A 16,443-nucleotide genomic window follows, 5' to 3' on the forward strand; every position below is an offset into this window, starting at 1 on the left:
ATGGTACCCTATTCTACTGGAGACATTTGGTTAGATTCAAAATATGGTAGTGGGTTACAGTTTGCATCTACAAAATTTTCAAAAATCCAATATGACCATTTTCAAGAGCAAAAGCTATTCATACTGTTAAGAATCTGCAAGAACCAGTCTTTTAGTCACTGAATTTTTAAAGAAAACAGCAGGGGTAGCATTTGTAACATTCCAGAGAGATAAAGCCCTCCCGTCAAGTGTGTATGTCAGGGCGGGGGAGCGGATATATATGAATATACATATATATAATGTGAGAGATACAAAAATCAGCTTAAAGGAACTCCTGAACCAAAGTTTAAAAAACATTTCAATTTCTGAGAGTCTAACTTAAGAGAATACATTATATGTTTGACTGGTTATCCCAAATTCTTGTTCAACTTTGAAACTATTGGTCCAAATTAATATAAAATATTTTACATAAAACAATGTGATTAAAATTTTAAGTATGTCATTAAAATAATCAACAGCTGGATTACATTCTTTCAGGAATATGGAAATTAAGCATATAAAACATTTTTTTCTCCTTAGTTTCCTTCAAGACCATCTAATACAAAATAAAGAACAGATCTGTTCATTCCAGGTACAGGTATTCTTGAATATCAAACGTATTTTTTTACTTCATTGACTACATAAGGGATTTCCAGTCTTCTATCTTCTTTTACTAACTGGTGTCAAGAATTTTCCAGACTCCAGTAAGTTATTTATAAATGATAAAAATTCATGTGCAGATCAACAATCTTGCTACAAACCAGATTTTTATAACAAATAAGCAATTTTCTGTCCTCTGCTTCAGAGAAGACACAATCAATTCTAGCTTCTCTTATACACTGCAGTTATAGCTACTTTTGGCATAGATGATCTGGCTCCAAATTTGCTGTGAGTAGACCAATTTTTTTTAATTGCCCCAGTATAAAAATAAAACTGCCTTTATGGCATTCCTGATATTACACTATCAAATTGCATAAGGCCTTACATGCTGGAGAAAACAGATGAATAGCAAAAGGGAAGAAGGGGAGAAATAAACAAATTACTATTCTTCCCTTAACACAGAGCACAAAGTTTTGGGGTCGCGTCATGGGGTATGGTGTGTTTTGACTGGTTGGTTTTAAGCCAAAGAATAAGGTAAAGTAAATAATGCACTGCTAAGATTTTGTCTGGTAAGGTAAATAGATTTAAATCACTGTTTGCTGTTATGGCAGTTTATATAACATTTTCCTGATGAGTTCAGCTTCTCTTTGTTGTTTTTAGACATAAAAATAATAGAAGGGTGTACAATACTGTTGTACAAGATTTTATTCGTCTAACTTAAAATTGGTCATCACATTAGTACTCTCTAATACTGAAATATTTCTACTTCCTAATATGTTCCAAAAATGAATCAGCAAAAGATATGAAATGAAGTTATATTTTAATACACTCCCTGTCCTTGCCCCTTGTTTGCCTCTTATTATTTAACGTTTTTGCTTGGAGCATCCAAAGAAAATACAAGACCCTGTTAGGGTCAGGTGTACCCTGCTGGCATAGAGTAACAAGGCCACACTGAAGTCATCATTTTATACCATGTGAGGGTCTGGTAGCATAGTTTAGTCCATGCATTTTGGTGAGTGTTGGAAGCAATTTTTCTAATGAGTGTTTTCCTGGAGCTGACCTGGATAGTATCTGTCCTGAGATCTGTCATGCTACAATGCCAGCATACACCACGTTAACAGTAACAGTATAATTACTCTTCTCGGAATAACCCACAACCTTTTTTTCTCATTACACACTAGCAGCTTTGAGAGCTCACTTGCTCTCTTGCCAGCCAAGCAATTTACCTACCATCTGCATGTGAAGAGCACCCAAGCAGTTATGAAACTGTCTGGTTCTTACTCAGCACTGTGATTTTTTGGGAGCTATTTATTGGCTCTCGAATCTTTGGAGCAGCAAGAGAGGATGCAACAAAAATGAAAATAAAGCTCTAGTTTTTATTATTTTAGTTTTAGTTAAAGAACCCTACTTTTTGATTCTGTGAAAATTGCTCAATAATGTACAAAGGACAAATTTTGAAGATTAACTGAAAGAGCCATAAATAGAGATCTCTCCTGGCACCCTAAACATCTCTGCAAATCTGTTCATTTTATTGCAGTAGTGCAAACTCTTCCTCGGAACCATCTGCACCGCTACTGAGATTTGAAAACCAGAACACACAAAAAAGACCATTGCTTAATGGATAATGAGCAAGGGTGCTCTTAAACCCACTGCATTTATCTTCAAGCCAACTGTCCAAGCAGCTAGAGCACATATTCATTGATCTCACTCCCTAGTGAAAGATACAAATTCTACAGAAGCTCAGAGCATTTCTCTGAAGAAAATTACCTGATTTCTCACACAAATCTAGTGTGATATTCCTCCCCCAAAACTTTGCCTGGACCTTAGTGACAAAGAAATAGAATTAATAAAGCAGTGACCAGACACAAGAAGAAATAAATAGCAGTGAATATTCAAATGGAAATAGTTAAATCAAGCTTCACATCTGCTCATGTAGCCAAAAGTGATGATGTTCCACTTATTGTGAGTGACCTCGCGGTGTCTGAAGATACCCTTTTGCGGCACTGACAGTTTGAATGTGTACCAGAGTACACTGACAGTAAAAGAAAACCCACAGATCCTTGTAGAAGACAGAAGACATAGTGTTTGTAGGAACAAAGCAAAAATACCAACACTTGCAAGTAGTCACTGCAAAACACATTCAGTCTGGTGATCTGTGCACATCATTGTGACAGCAGCAATAAATCACAAGCTCTGCAACTGTTTAGAGGGAGGTTTCCTCTGAACCTGAAGCCAAAGATTAAGGTGGGTCCGATTGTATTGGATTCACTCCTTTCAATAGATAAGTTTTTGGTTATCTTATTATGCAAAGAATATACATACCATCTGTCTTGGTCATTTATGGAATGTTATTACTGTGGTAGCTACACTGTGAATGGAACAGAAATAGGCTTTGCTCTTGCCTTCCTGTATTTTCATGTGAACACATCTTTAAGTAAACTATGTTATTTTTAAATCATATCTTGTACTGCAACTTCTGAAAGCATCTGTCTTAGCATTGTGCTGCATCTTTTATCTGATCCCATGATGTACTAAATACCTTCAGTTTCCACTGACTTTTGTAAATTTTGACAATGTAGTGCTATTCTACCAGAATAAAACTTTCAACTGACTTACACAACTTTGATCCCAGCAATTCCCAATGGTTGGAAAGCACACTGAAAAAAATATCCAGCGTAGCAGCAGGATAGAGTTGTCCAGTAGCAAGGAAGAAAAGTTCTGTATAAGCACCCTGATGCTATTCTGGCTGCAAGGAATTTTACTCTTCTGATGGATTTAAAATCAGGATAGTACCAATGTCATTTCTCAGTTACTCTTCATCCTACTTGATGCAGACATCTGACATCTCCTGACAAATCTGATGCTCCGGAAGCTCAGCTTCTCTCTGGTGAATTATATTACAAATACAACCAAATTCAAGGTCATAGCTAAGAATCTGAGTGTATACAATTAAATTAAGTATAATGCATAGAATTGCATTCCTTTTTTTGTCGTCTTCAAATTTATACAAGCCTCTCTGAAGGAGTATAATGCTGAATAACACCAACTTTGGGACTGATGAATTTTGGAGGAGTTGGCTACAAGAGTTATCTGAGCCTTGATAAAATATTAAGATTTAATTTGCATTTTCTTTGCCATAGGTCTTTTACAGTATGAAGAACGTCAGTTTGAGAGACACTGCTTTTCTCTTTACAAATGCATAGTCATAGTACTGTACAAATAACATATACCTGTTAACACACCTAACATGCACCAGTGACAAACATTTCTGCTCTGATATATAACATTATTTAAAAATTATTCCACTTCCTCTAACCTACAGTACATACTCTTATCACCTTTTGTCTCAGTCTATGTTTCTCTGAATCTCATTAGCATGCTTTATTCTAGCAACCAGCTGTTTGCCCTGTGAACTCGATTGGTCTTCACTAGATGGAAGAAAAAGAAAGTATTTTCTGCTATTTTTTATCAAGACACCTCGAACACACATTCTTGTTCTTCACATATTCTCTGGCTAACATTAAATAGAAAGAGGCTAGTAAGGAAATGACCCATGTAAAAGCCCTGTAGATTTTATCTTAGCTGCTTCTGTAGGCCTAATGTTGAAACATCTTGAGACATTTTCAGAGAGTTTGTTGCTAGCTTTTGATGTGCTTCCTTTTTTGATGCTTCCCCCTCCAATATCATAAGCTAAATTTTTCTTTGCAGTCTGTTGAAAGTGTTCTAGAAAAAACAAAATTAATCTTCTGTCACCTACACAGAGTGACAATGCTATCTTCCATTTGTTTAGCAGCAGCGCTGAACTTACTCATAAATTGTGCTGTGCATTTGACATACAGCCAACCACCAGAAGAAGCAAACTCACCCCTCCCCAGATATTATTCCTTCATTCTACAACTTCATTGTATATACCAGACACTGCTAGTTACTGTGGTACATATAATTATTTTTAACCCAGAGAAAAGAGGAGTTCCATCACCTGGCTTGCACATGCCAATTTTCCATAATCTTATGAATAATTAATGGGAACACACATAATTGAGCTCTGTTTGTACGAATAAGGTTTACAGGTGGTTTATAAAGATACTGTTCCTTTTATCACATTTGTTTGTAGAAGGAATACACATCCTCCTACCTATGTTTCGGTAGTAACTATTGGTAAAGTTATAAGGAATTCACATAAAGAATAGGAGAATATTAAAGGAATTAACAAACCCAAGAAATCAGACAATTTCAAAACTGAATTTAAATTATCCTCTTGTGCCTGCCTGCTGCATACTGCCTTTACTTTTCTATGTCTTTACTAATAATGATGGCATATTTGCTTGTGTAAAGCAGAGGAAGCCAATGGGCAAAAGCCATATGTTGAATATGTTTCAAAATGCCGCAGAGTGGGATAGGTGCATATATAATCCAATTTTCCTTTATCGGATAACCATCATGTGTCTGTATGCTGTGTGTACCAACAGATATCATAATATATAACATTCTCAGTTCCGTAACTGAGGAACACATCAAGCGAAAACCAACTGAGCCTAGTTCTGAAAGAGCTGCCTATATTTCTACATAGCTGAATAGACAGAGGTTATTTGCAGGCAGTATTTGCCATTACTTTGGGGGAGGGTTGGAGGAAGGCAAGGGAAAGATCTAGCCATGTTTAAATATCCTATAGGACTTCTTATGTCTTCCATGGGTTGATTAAAATCATGTGTTCCTGCTTGTTCCTTATCCTTTATCCCTTACAGAAGGAGCACACAGCAATAATTTGCAGCAAGATTTTTATGTAAGTGTCCCCCTTACATGGGTTTTATGCAGCAGGGAAACATATGGTTCTGAAAGAGCATTAATACCCAGGTACAGCTGGTCTTTGAAGATTTTAAGTGATCCAGATAAAAAGAATGATCAAATGCCTCCCAAGGGAGACTGTGGCTGTTTCAACACTGTTCTTTATCACAAGTGTAACACTTATTAAGGAGTTGTCTATGGAGACCTAAGAATAGAATAGGATTGTATTGACAAAAGAAAAATAGACATATAAGCAAATAAGACAAAAATAAAACCCTCAACCTGGCCAGCAATAGAGAACTTAATCACAGTCTACCAGGCTGGCAGCAAAGAAAAGCAAGCAAACTGATTAATTCATCTATTGTTATTAGTTAATGCAACAACCTAACGTTTCTCCATGACAGCAATGTCTCTGTGCCAGGTTTTTATTATCCTGCGGCACTGGCACTCTTAAAAATTCTTATTACTCAGAGAGTTTACATTGATTTAAAACAGAGTTTTATTTGCTGGATATAAAGAGAGCTATCACAAAAAATTTAGTTTCAGACCTTAGGTGAGAACCAACCCTATTTTCTGTTTCAGAGACTCATTGGATTTAAGGACTTTTAAAGAAGGAGAGATCTAAGGCACCAGATTTATTTTGAGGACCAGATCCCAAATAATGTTGTTCGATTTTGTTTTTATCACAGAGAAATATCACATAGCTCCAACCATACTTAATCAGGCTTCATTACTGCAAACTCCGGAGTCCCAGACAGAAGTGCCAGAAGCTGAGACTAGACGCTGTCACTAACTGCTCTTATGCGGGGTGGAATTCCCCAAGGTGTATGTTCCCAGGAGAGAATAGATTGCCAAAGGGATAGGGAATAAACTTTATATAGAAAATGTGAAATTCAGAACAGAAAGTTCAAAAGAGAAGGTTTAGGAAACCTGGAAAATTTGTGAAACTCCTATAGTTTCATGACTGCAAGAGGTAGATTAAAGGAGCAGGAGAAAGTCAGGAGGAAAGATGGAAGAGAACTGTATAACTCAGAGCTCTGAGAAGAGGAGCCTTTCAAAGTCTCTCTGAGATTGGTAGCAAATCCAAAGCTTACTGTTAATACAAACAAGAAAGCTAAACCACAGAATCAGAAGCCATGGGCCAAGTCTGGATAAATGGAAGTTTTATTTGGCAGAGCTACTCAAGGTAAAAATCCCATTTCAGAAATAATCCACTATGCCATCTATAGTTACAACAGCAATGAAAATGAAATTGCTAATACAAAATAAACATGTAAACTCATCATTTTCTCTGAATTCTGCAGAAAGAATGTATGCAGCTGAGGTGAAAAATCTTGTCCTAGGGCTGCCACTGGATAACATGTCCCTAACTAGAAGGATTAGAACTACCATGACATCAGAAATCCTAAGCTAATTTGGAAGTAGAACAGCTGAAGAAAGGCTGTTCAACAGAAGTTGGAATTAGAGCGAGAGGTTAAATTGCTTCAGACTCTTTATATCTGTGCTGATATTGGTGCCAGATGTGAAAGTCTGGGTGAGATAACAATGTTTCCAAGCCACCAAATCTTTCATAAGCCAGGAAGTTAAGGAGGCAAGATCACAGATAGTGTATCTAGGGGTATAATAAGAAAAAGTTCCTTTTATTCTTCTCATGTAATATAATTGCAAGAAAAAAATCATATGGAGGGAGGTACAGCTTTTTTTTTTTTTTAATGAAGCAGCAAAAGATATTAAGCACAAGTCAAAAGTTTCAATTATGGTAGTTATTTAAAGTAACTAAAAGTTGCATCACAGATTTTTAACAAAATATATCTAAGGACTAACCAACAGAAATAGACTTGACTAAGTAATTTTTCAAACCAAAACCAATAAGCTATGGTAAGCCTTAAGTAGGTCCAAGTTGTAGTCTTGTTCTATAATATCTGCATGAGTATTTTATAATGTTACAGGTTATTAAGCATGTTGATGTATAAAAATATGTAGAAAAGTTGGCTGCTCATAGATCATACAGCACAAAGAGATACTAGCTACATAACAAATTAGTAACAGCTGGATGATTTGGAACCAGAAGGCCTAACATGCCAGTACAGGGCAAATTTCACTCAGTTTACAAAACAAGACTACTTTACCTAGGGCAATAAAACAATGCCTCTAGATTGGATTTTGCAGAACCTGGGGCTCCCTTGTGAAACTGCGTGATAACTTAGGCATGACAAAGATGCCACAGGATCAGGGAGCCCAGCAGAGAAATTCTGCTGCCTGGAAAGATTGTGGCTTGAGAAATCCTGATAGCTTGAAGAGTTGAAATGAATAAAGGAATTAAGCTTGAGGTTACAAAATTAAAAATGGAAGTCTATGTTTCTATGCTTTAATATGTCTTTATGAATATTTTGATTTCTTTAAGAAATAAACCTGTATTCTATCATCATTTATCTTTAGAAAGTTTTTATTGTATGAAGTGCTTAAGATTTTTGTGCTTTTAGATTCTCTTTTAGCAGAGGGGTGGGGTTTTTTTCAGTGGAAAGACTCTTTAATGTCATATTTCAAAAGAAATTTTCTTGCTGTCTTTTGCTCTTTCCATTTGACAGCCATCATTGCTGAGTAATGCCCAGGGTCATACTTTTGAAAAGCAAATTCTTCCTTTGCAGCATTGCTGCAGGACCTATGGCAGAGCATATATCCAGAGGACTAGGCACTTATCCTTTTATAAGTTATAGGTTGAATTCTAAGGGATCTGTCTGGCTCAAGAGTTAGATGCAGATCAGTAAAGAAATATGAAAGGGAAAATCAGCAACTGTAGAAATGTTTTTAGGAATATATGCACATACATTCACATGTATATATACAATTTTGGAGTATTAAGCAAGAAATGCATTAAATGTGAGGTAATTTGTTCCACCAGAAAACGTGCAGCAAGCTATTAGTCCAGGTCATTACTTCCTTGGACAAAACTCCAGACTGAGCCAAAATCTTCGCCAGAGAGTGCAGAGAGCTTCAACTGATGTCAAAATAGTTGACCCAAGGTATCAAAGATAAATTTAGTCTGGATAAAAAGTCCTGAAATAATGCCTAGATAGCAGTTATTTTCCTAAGAGAATTTATTACCAGAACAATACTTACTTGGAAAAAAAAAATCTTCTCACATCTCTTGGCAGAACATCAGATAATTTAGTAAAATACAATAATTTTTTCCTGCAACAAATTTCTACCCTTAAGAACTCTTAGTACAAAAAGTCACTAGCATTCAACTCATATTTAGTGACAAAATTGGACCATCATCTTTAATGAGACACTTAGTATAAACATGGCATTGCAGAATGATTGTCCAGTTCATTCATTGCTAAATCCTGCTTCCACAAAATTATAAATTCTATTAACTGCAAGGAAAGCAGAAGTGGGCCTTTAATCATGTGATGTTTCAAGAGATAATCCTTGTTAAAGAGTAGGTTTGTTACCACTGAAGGTGACGGATTAACAAGTCCTGACTTTGATGGTTACTATTTTTTCAGTCATACAGCAGGTCTTTACAAGGACCTTAAAATTTTCCCTATTTATAATTTGATTTCTACTCCCTAGTGTTCTTCCAGCATTTTAGTTCAACTGGTTTTATGGTTGTCCAGCATAAAATATGGCTAGGTGGTATATGACATGTTACCTCTGCAGTGTATGAACATATTTTGATTTCTTCAGCACTGAGTCAGCATTCTGATGAGTTAGCATTTATATTCCCGACAGCTGTTTATTCCTCTCAATGTAATTTCAGAGATAAATGTCCAGAAGGGATTTGCTGCCCCAGATCTATCAGAAAACATATTTAAGATATTCTGTGGTATTTAAATCATAAAAAAAAGTATTATTCAGTAATGCTAGGGCAAAAAGTGTTTAATTTTTAACATTAAATAACTAATTTAAACCTTACTGTATTATTTTAAATATAATGTGAAAAAGTCAAAGTATTTTTATTTTCTATGCAAAATCACATCAATGGTTTCTAGGGACGTTATAAATTTAAGAAACATACTGAAACTTCCAATCAGTATTTTTATTTTGTTTCTTTTATTTAGACTTGAGACAGTAGCCTTGAGAAGAAAATAAGAGATAGGAACCAGTGCACATAAAGGACCAAACTGTTCCTGGAATAGCTGCTTGATTGTGTCTTACTAAAGCATGGGACTAGTTGGCACAGTGGAACATAAATCTTGATAGAAGGCAGAACCAGTAGGTGAGGATTCACTGCATGCTGACATTCTTCAGGTAATGCTGTAGGGTTATTTTGGTAAATATGGTGTAGGCTATGGTCATTCATATGCCATCATTTTTTACCTACTTTTTTGGTTTTAGTCTTCTCATAAAGAGTGCAGATGCAGAGTAACATAGATTTTATTTTCCTCCACCAGCCCTATAGACTTTATAGGGTGCACTGCCTGTGTTACCACAGCTGCCTTATCTTTGGATGTTAGTAAGAGTAAACTCTTTCTAGAAGACATTTCTTCTAAACACTCTTCTGTTAGACATGAGTTTATAATATGGCAGGGAAATTAAAGTTCCTTTTAGTAAGATTATAGAAGTGTGTGTTATCTGTGCAAAAATAAAATCCAGTTCTGAATCCCATTAAATTAATGATTTTGATCATGTCTGGTGGCAATGAATTCTACAGATTACTTATGATTTTCATAAAAGAATTTAAAATAATACATAATTGCTCTGTTCTTCTCTATCCTTTCAAACTCCATTTTTTTTTTGTCTCAGGACAAGAAGTAAAAAGGGATTCTTGATATAACTTCTCTAAAAGTTCAATTCATATCCTCTATTACTAACCTTTTGCCTTTTCCTACTTTCTAGTCTAAATCAAAGGGTCCCTTTTTTCAAACTCAAGATAGAAAGATATCTTTGCTTATTAGAGTAATAATATATATTGCCTAGTAATTTTAATTTTATTCTTACTGATTTTTTTATTCCTTCCTTTTTGGGATAGAGAAAAAAGAATGGTGAACAGTATTAGAGAGGAGGGTTTTCCAGTAGGTTCTTTCTGCACCCTAATATTTGGGCTGCTACAGACCACCAATCATTAGTTCTTACTGAGCTTTCTATATTACTGGCAAGTGCTTTTTTTTTTCTCCCATGGTAACTATAAATTTAGAAATAAAGATAATAGGCCAAATTAACTTGCAGGCAATTCCATTCATCTCAGTTATAACTGTGTCCATAAATGAACAGACAAACCAGTGAATAAAACCATCATGGTTACTACTCCAGTAAAGTAAGACTTTTAAAATACAAGCAGTACTTTTGATGATAAAATCTTTAATAAAACACCAAAACTTGAATGTTATTACCCTAGGACTTTTTTCCCAAATGCTCACTTACGTCAATAAATGAGCTTAAACAGGAGGGGAAAATCTTCATCCATATTTACCATTAAAACTTAATCTATGGGGCAGACTTCATTGTGAAAAGACACTGTCTTGAATCTAAGCATTCAAGATCATTTATATGGCTGTGACATATGCACCATAAAGAAAAATGTTTAAATAGAAGATAATAATCTCTTTGATCTATTCATGAAAATTTATTTTGGCCATTTCTGTACAAGTGTTGCATTGCCAATGTAGACTAATGTATAGCTTTCTCAGAAATCATTAAATGAATCTTGAAATTGGACAGTGGTTACAAATTATTCAGTCCCTTTTGAAATAAATTCATAATCCTGTCTCTGCATTTGTCAGTTTTCTTCTGGCTTTGTAAAACATCCTGAAGATTGCAGTGCCTGGACTGTAATTTTGTGTATGTGTGTTCAACATTCCACTTAGATTTTAAAATGTAGTGAAGAATGGGCATCGGGGTCAATATATTTGTATAAAAGGTATTCTAAGTTTAATACTTTGCTTTATTCCCAGATTTGTGGATAGTTCAATTTCTTATTTATAGCTCAGTCTTAAAAGATGTGAAAAAAAAGTAATTTGATTGATTGAAATGCTGCTTTAAGTGATTGTGTATATAGCACTCTGCCTCTTGAGAATTCATTAGCTTGCACAGTAAACACCTACATATACTTTCACTGCAAGAACTCTAGAAACTTTGTGCTGAGGTTCATATGACTATTCATGCAATATCCAACACAAAGTTTCCAAAACACTGGACAATATATGTTGTGAATGATACCAAATGCAACAACAATGTTTTGTTTGGTTTTTTTTCTCCCATAAACTGAGTCTCTCTTTCTTGGTAATATTGTAACTAGTGTTATTTGTATGACTTCAGTGCCTGGAGTTCCCAGGTGAGACTGATAAATGTGTATTCTGACCTAGAAGTGTTTACAATTTAAGTATGTCTTTATGGAAGCATTGCTATGACAGAAAGGTCTGAATGCTGTTATTACATATAGTTTAATACTTTTTTTTCCTCAGTGTGCAAGCAGAGCATATGCCAATAGCACTCTTAGAAGAAATATTTTTATGGCAATTTTATGATTCAGTGCTGTTGGGGTGGACCTGTAGCGAAGAATATGTAAATTTACAGAGAGGTAATCTAAGTACAGCCAAGTCTTAAGACAGAATGCTTCTGTGAGAAGTTTTTACTAAGATGCAGTCATTTTGTTATGATCTCTTACTTAAGGACTGGTTTAAATGTAAATTAAGTTATGGCAAGAATATATGCATATTCCAAGTGACTGACCAGCACAGTATCAGTGGGTATGCATACTACTAAATCCACCTCCTCTCACACATACCCATTCTCAAAACTGACACTTCCATTTTATTAATCTTTACCAAAAACCCCTCACTTTCGTAAGAGGAAACCATTATAGAAAGGAAGAGTCATCTTAAGACGGGACTATTGGGTGGCTGGCTGGCTGGCTGGACAGGTAGCCGTTCCCCTTGTCTGTATCAGGACTACTATAACAATGCAAAGTGTACCTGGGAAGCATACATAATGCAAAAAGGTTTTCTGGATAGTGAAGAGATGGCTTAATATGCATATAGTAGCCTCATCATAGCTCCCAGAATATGGTATTTAGCTGGATTACTGCTGTACCCTGACTTTCTGATGCAAAGAACAACCTTTTGGGCATTCCTCACCATGAACAGTCAAAAATAACTTAGAGTAGTCCGAGGCTGCACTAATTAACTGTAGAAGCCAGAAATTAGGGAAATTCAAAGATCAGAAAAAATGTTTTCAAGGTTGAAAGCTACCTTGATCCTTTTTCTGGTTTTGTTGCAAGCAGAATCCAGGGAGAATAGATAACTGCGTTCTGGATATTTTGAGACATGGGATATTGTGTCAGGAAGCATGCATAATGCATTGCTATGGTAATGGTTACCACAGTTGGTATCTTTTATGGAAAAAAAATTAAATTCTGTACAAGTGTGGTTAGCTTACATAAGCAACTGCTACTTTAGTCAGAAGTGCCTTTTAGTTATCTATAATATATTAGAACTTGACATATTTTACATTTTGTGTAGCAAAGGTAGCAGTTTACAGAAGTGACAATTTATATAGATGAAAATGCAGGTTATTACCCTGAGCTGAGCAGGCTACTAAAGAAACAGTCTTGTCTTTATTATGATTTACTATACTTACAAAACAATTAACTACAGTATCTGATAACTGCTAATGTGCCACCAGTTGCAAGAAATTCCAGTAACAGACTGGAAAGTACTTTTAATGGTATTTCTAAAATGGAAATCTCCAAAATTACTTGGGAAAGACACTTGTTCTGACATCTTTATTTACTTTTGTCTTCTCATTCTTCATTTCTCTTTTATACTTCTTTCTACTGCTGACTATAGCCATGGTTACTTGTTCCAGGTTCCAAACTGAGAGGAGCAGCTTCCTGTCAAATAAGCCAGTGCTACTGGATGAATTGACCTTGACATGACTGCTGTGATGCCAAAAGCCACAAGCTAACTGGTAACAATTGTTAGGTATGTCAACACTAATTTTTATTGTTGCTGCATATCATAAAAATATCAGGTGGTAAAGCAGCACAACAGCGCAGTCCCTTGGTTCATCAAAATCTAATCCTCTTGAACCTCAGTAAACATTTGGGATCGGACATAATGTGAATAAAACCTTTTCATATGCATATTACCTGCTGTATTAGCTCCCAATTTACAAAACATGTTTGTACTAAAAATACATGCAAAATTAGGGATGGCACCCTCACAGCAGTAATACTGGCAATGACATGGGCATGCCAAGTAGCAGATGTTTGGAGGAAGCCAGTCAAGGTTTTGTCTCAGTAATCGCTGGCAAGAAACGGCTGTTCCTGCTTTTCTTGATCCTTGATTGCATTGTCTCAATACATCCTCTCTTGCAGAATACCCTTTATGAGGAGGTGCATAATCCCTGAGAATTTTCTCTTATAGATTCTTCCCACATAAATTTCATCAGGAGAGCAGGATTTGTTTTCTATTTCCAATGCCACTCCGAATCATTCAGATATGGAGAAAAACATGACTATTCATGAAGGAGCTCTGTATTTCCATACCGAGCACGTCCTTAGCAGCTCTTTTGAGGACTAACTACTTCTCTAAATAATCCTTGGAAGTAGGAGAATGTGAGGTACAATAAGTGAGAGCACCAGGCTCCACTTTTTCCTTTCTAGTGCATTGGCAGCCTGGCCTGGCTTTTCACAACACCAAGAAGAGGGGGAAGCTTGACAGGGGGGATCCAACTCACTATAGGGCCATTTTTCTGTTTCCTTATCCTGTTATGTCACTGAACAAAGCACAACTAGGCAGGACCTAGCAGCTCCTTGGACACCTTTTAGAAGCTGTAGCTGCTGTCATGTTCAGTGTACTCTACTTCAGCCTAGTTTCCCATACTTGCATATCTGACCCTTTAATTCTCACCCTCTCCTTTTTTCATTTTTTATCTCCTTCCATAAGCTGTTTCTTTTCCAGAATAAAGAGTTCCAGCCTGCACAATTATTTTCCGTATGGAAACCATTCTGTCCCATGTGTTTGATCACTATTACCTTTCTCTGAATCATTTCCAGATCTAATGTAACATTTTCAAGATGCAAGCACCAGAACAGCACACAGTATTCCAGGTGTGAGCAAACCGTGGCATTTTATAGACTGGCATAATTATATTCCTGCTTTGTTCTTTTTTCCTTTCCTAACAATTCCAAACATTTACATTTTTGGACTGCTGCCACACACTGAGTTGTTGTTTTTATGAAACTGTCTATCTGTCACAATCGCAAACTTTCACTTCTGAGTAGTAATAGGCAGCTCAGAGCTCATCAGTTTATTCTTAAAGCCAAGAATACTTTGGCCCACGTACGTAATTTCACATTTATCTACACTGAATTTCCTCTGCCATTTTGTTACCCAGTCACGTAGTCTCTTAGTCTTAAGGCCCATCTACAGTTCTATGTATTCAGCCCTCACACTTCTACCTTGAGTAGATGTGTATCCTCAGCAAGCTTTTCCACCTCACTGCTAAGGCCTTTTTCCAATCAATTTTTGAGTTTGTTAAGAAGAATCAATCCCCTGCAGAATTCCACTGATGACTTCTCTCTGTATTGTCACTGTGCTCACATGGTTGAAGGTTTGGGAGGGACATGATTATGGTGCTGGGGAATGTGGTATTCGGCACGGGTCTATAGGGTGTTACAGAGCTGCGTGGTCCCCTATCTCAGACTTCATGCATAAGAATCGTTTGCCATACTGTACTATGCTCTGTCTCTTGCAATGGGATCCTGCATACTAGCTAAAGCTAATTGACCTGATCTGTGACTTCTGGTTCATCTGTGCCTGACATACTGGTCAGGAAGTGAGGGGATTATTTGGCATTTCCCAGCAGTGGAGGACTGTACGTTTTCTGCCAAGATTCTGTACTCACTGAAGTTCTCTTGAAAGTGATTTTTCCTATATGCAGTCCAGCCCTATGGCCTCTGTGTGTCATGTGATTTGACCCCCATGTTACATATCCCCCTTCATGTGGTCAGATACATGGAGTGTCACATGTAAGAAAGAATAAACTTCATAAGTCTAACTTCTAGGAGGAGGTAGGACACTAATAGTCGTTGCCAAAGGAATGCATCAGGACATAGAAAAAGTATTTTAGAGCAAAAGAAGTTGAACAGTATGCAGCCTCATGACCCAAGAAGATAGGACCCATTACAGCAGTTTAATGAGGAAACTGTATAAAAGAGGAGTAGAAAGTCTATGGATATATGATTTGGTTTGATATATGTATGCAAAAAAAGGAACCATATATAATCTGTTGGAAGTGAGCGAGTATACCAGCAGCAGTTAGTAAAACAGATAAAACCTGAATGTTTAAATGGCTATTGTTTTGTATTTGGTTTGGACTTCATGGGCTTGATTTACCACTACAGTGCACTGAATTTTGTTGTTTGCATACGGAAAGTGGGTATGAATGTTTCCAAGCCAGCAAGGAATCATCTCCAAATGCCTGAAGTGTAAACGTTATCATATCTCCAGATTTGGGCATGTACTCTTCACTGGGTTGTTTGGATGCCATTTGTTCCTGTCTGGGGAGCACAGAGTCCAAAAGAGTATTGTATTTACAACAGGCAATGAAGGAAAGACAGTATTTTGTCACTATGCCTTTGAAACATCATAGTTACATTTGTATTGGTTAATAAGGAACATAGACTCATTAAGTGTTATTAATGAATCAGGAAATGCTTCTAAACCTTTTATATGCATCCTCTATATTTGTGTGTGTGTGTGTGTGTGTGTGTGTGTATCGTGTCCAGGAAAACTGAGCAAACAAATCATCACTACTAAATGTTATGATATTGTTACAATTCTAAATAATAATTCACAGCAATAATTGCAAATAGGTAGCCGAGGAATTTTTTAACAACTGTGATATAGTACCATCTAGTGGCCAAATTGAACAGGACTTTATCAGAGGCTGGTACCTTAAGTTTTCAGTATTAACTACCACATGATGCATACTTGCTGCTTGATTTTATTATTATTATTATGGTGCAGAAAACATCTTTCTACTATATGTAACTTACTGGATAACCTTGCAAATCTAAATGTAACAAGGCTA

General features: G+C 36.2%; 1 protein-coding gene and 1 long non-coding RNA gene across 4 annotated transcripts in view; one reads left to right on the forward strand and one right to left on the reverse strand.

Annotated features, from left to right (window-relative positions):
• The window catches only part of TJP1 (tight junction protein 1), a 199,370-nt gene that overhangs the window by 174,940 nt on the left and 7,987 nt on the right, over nt 1-16,443 (reverse strand). The gene's annotated exons all lie outside the window — the stretch shown is intronic.
• The window catches only part of LOC126044089 (uncharacterized), a 34,788-nt gene that overhangs the window by 7,797 nt on the left and 10,548 nt on the right, over nt 1-16,443 (forward strand). Inside the window, exon 4 of the long non-coding RNA XR_007507569.1 lies at nt 13,213-13,328. This is a non-coding gene — a long non-coding RNA (uncharacterized LOC126044089). The remainder of the gene's footprint in view (nt 1-13,212; nt 13,329-16,443) is intronic.

The sequence above is a fragment of the Accipiter gentilis genome, chromosome 10 (assembly GCF_929443795.1).
Source record: "Accipiter gentilis chromosome 10, bAccGen1.1, whole genome shotgun sequence".
Lineage (NCBI taxonomy): Eukaryota > Metazoa > Chordata > Aves > Accipitriformes > Accipitridae > Astur > Astur gentilis.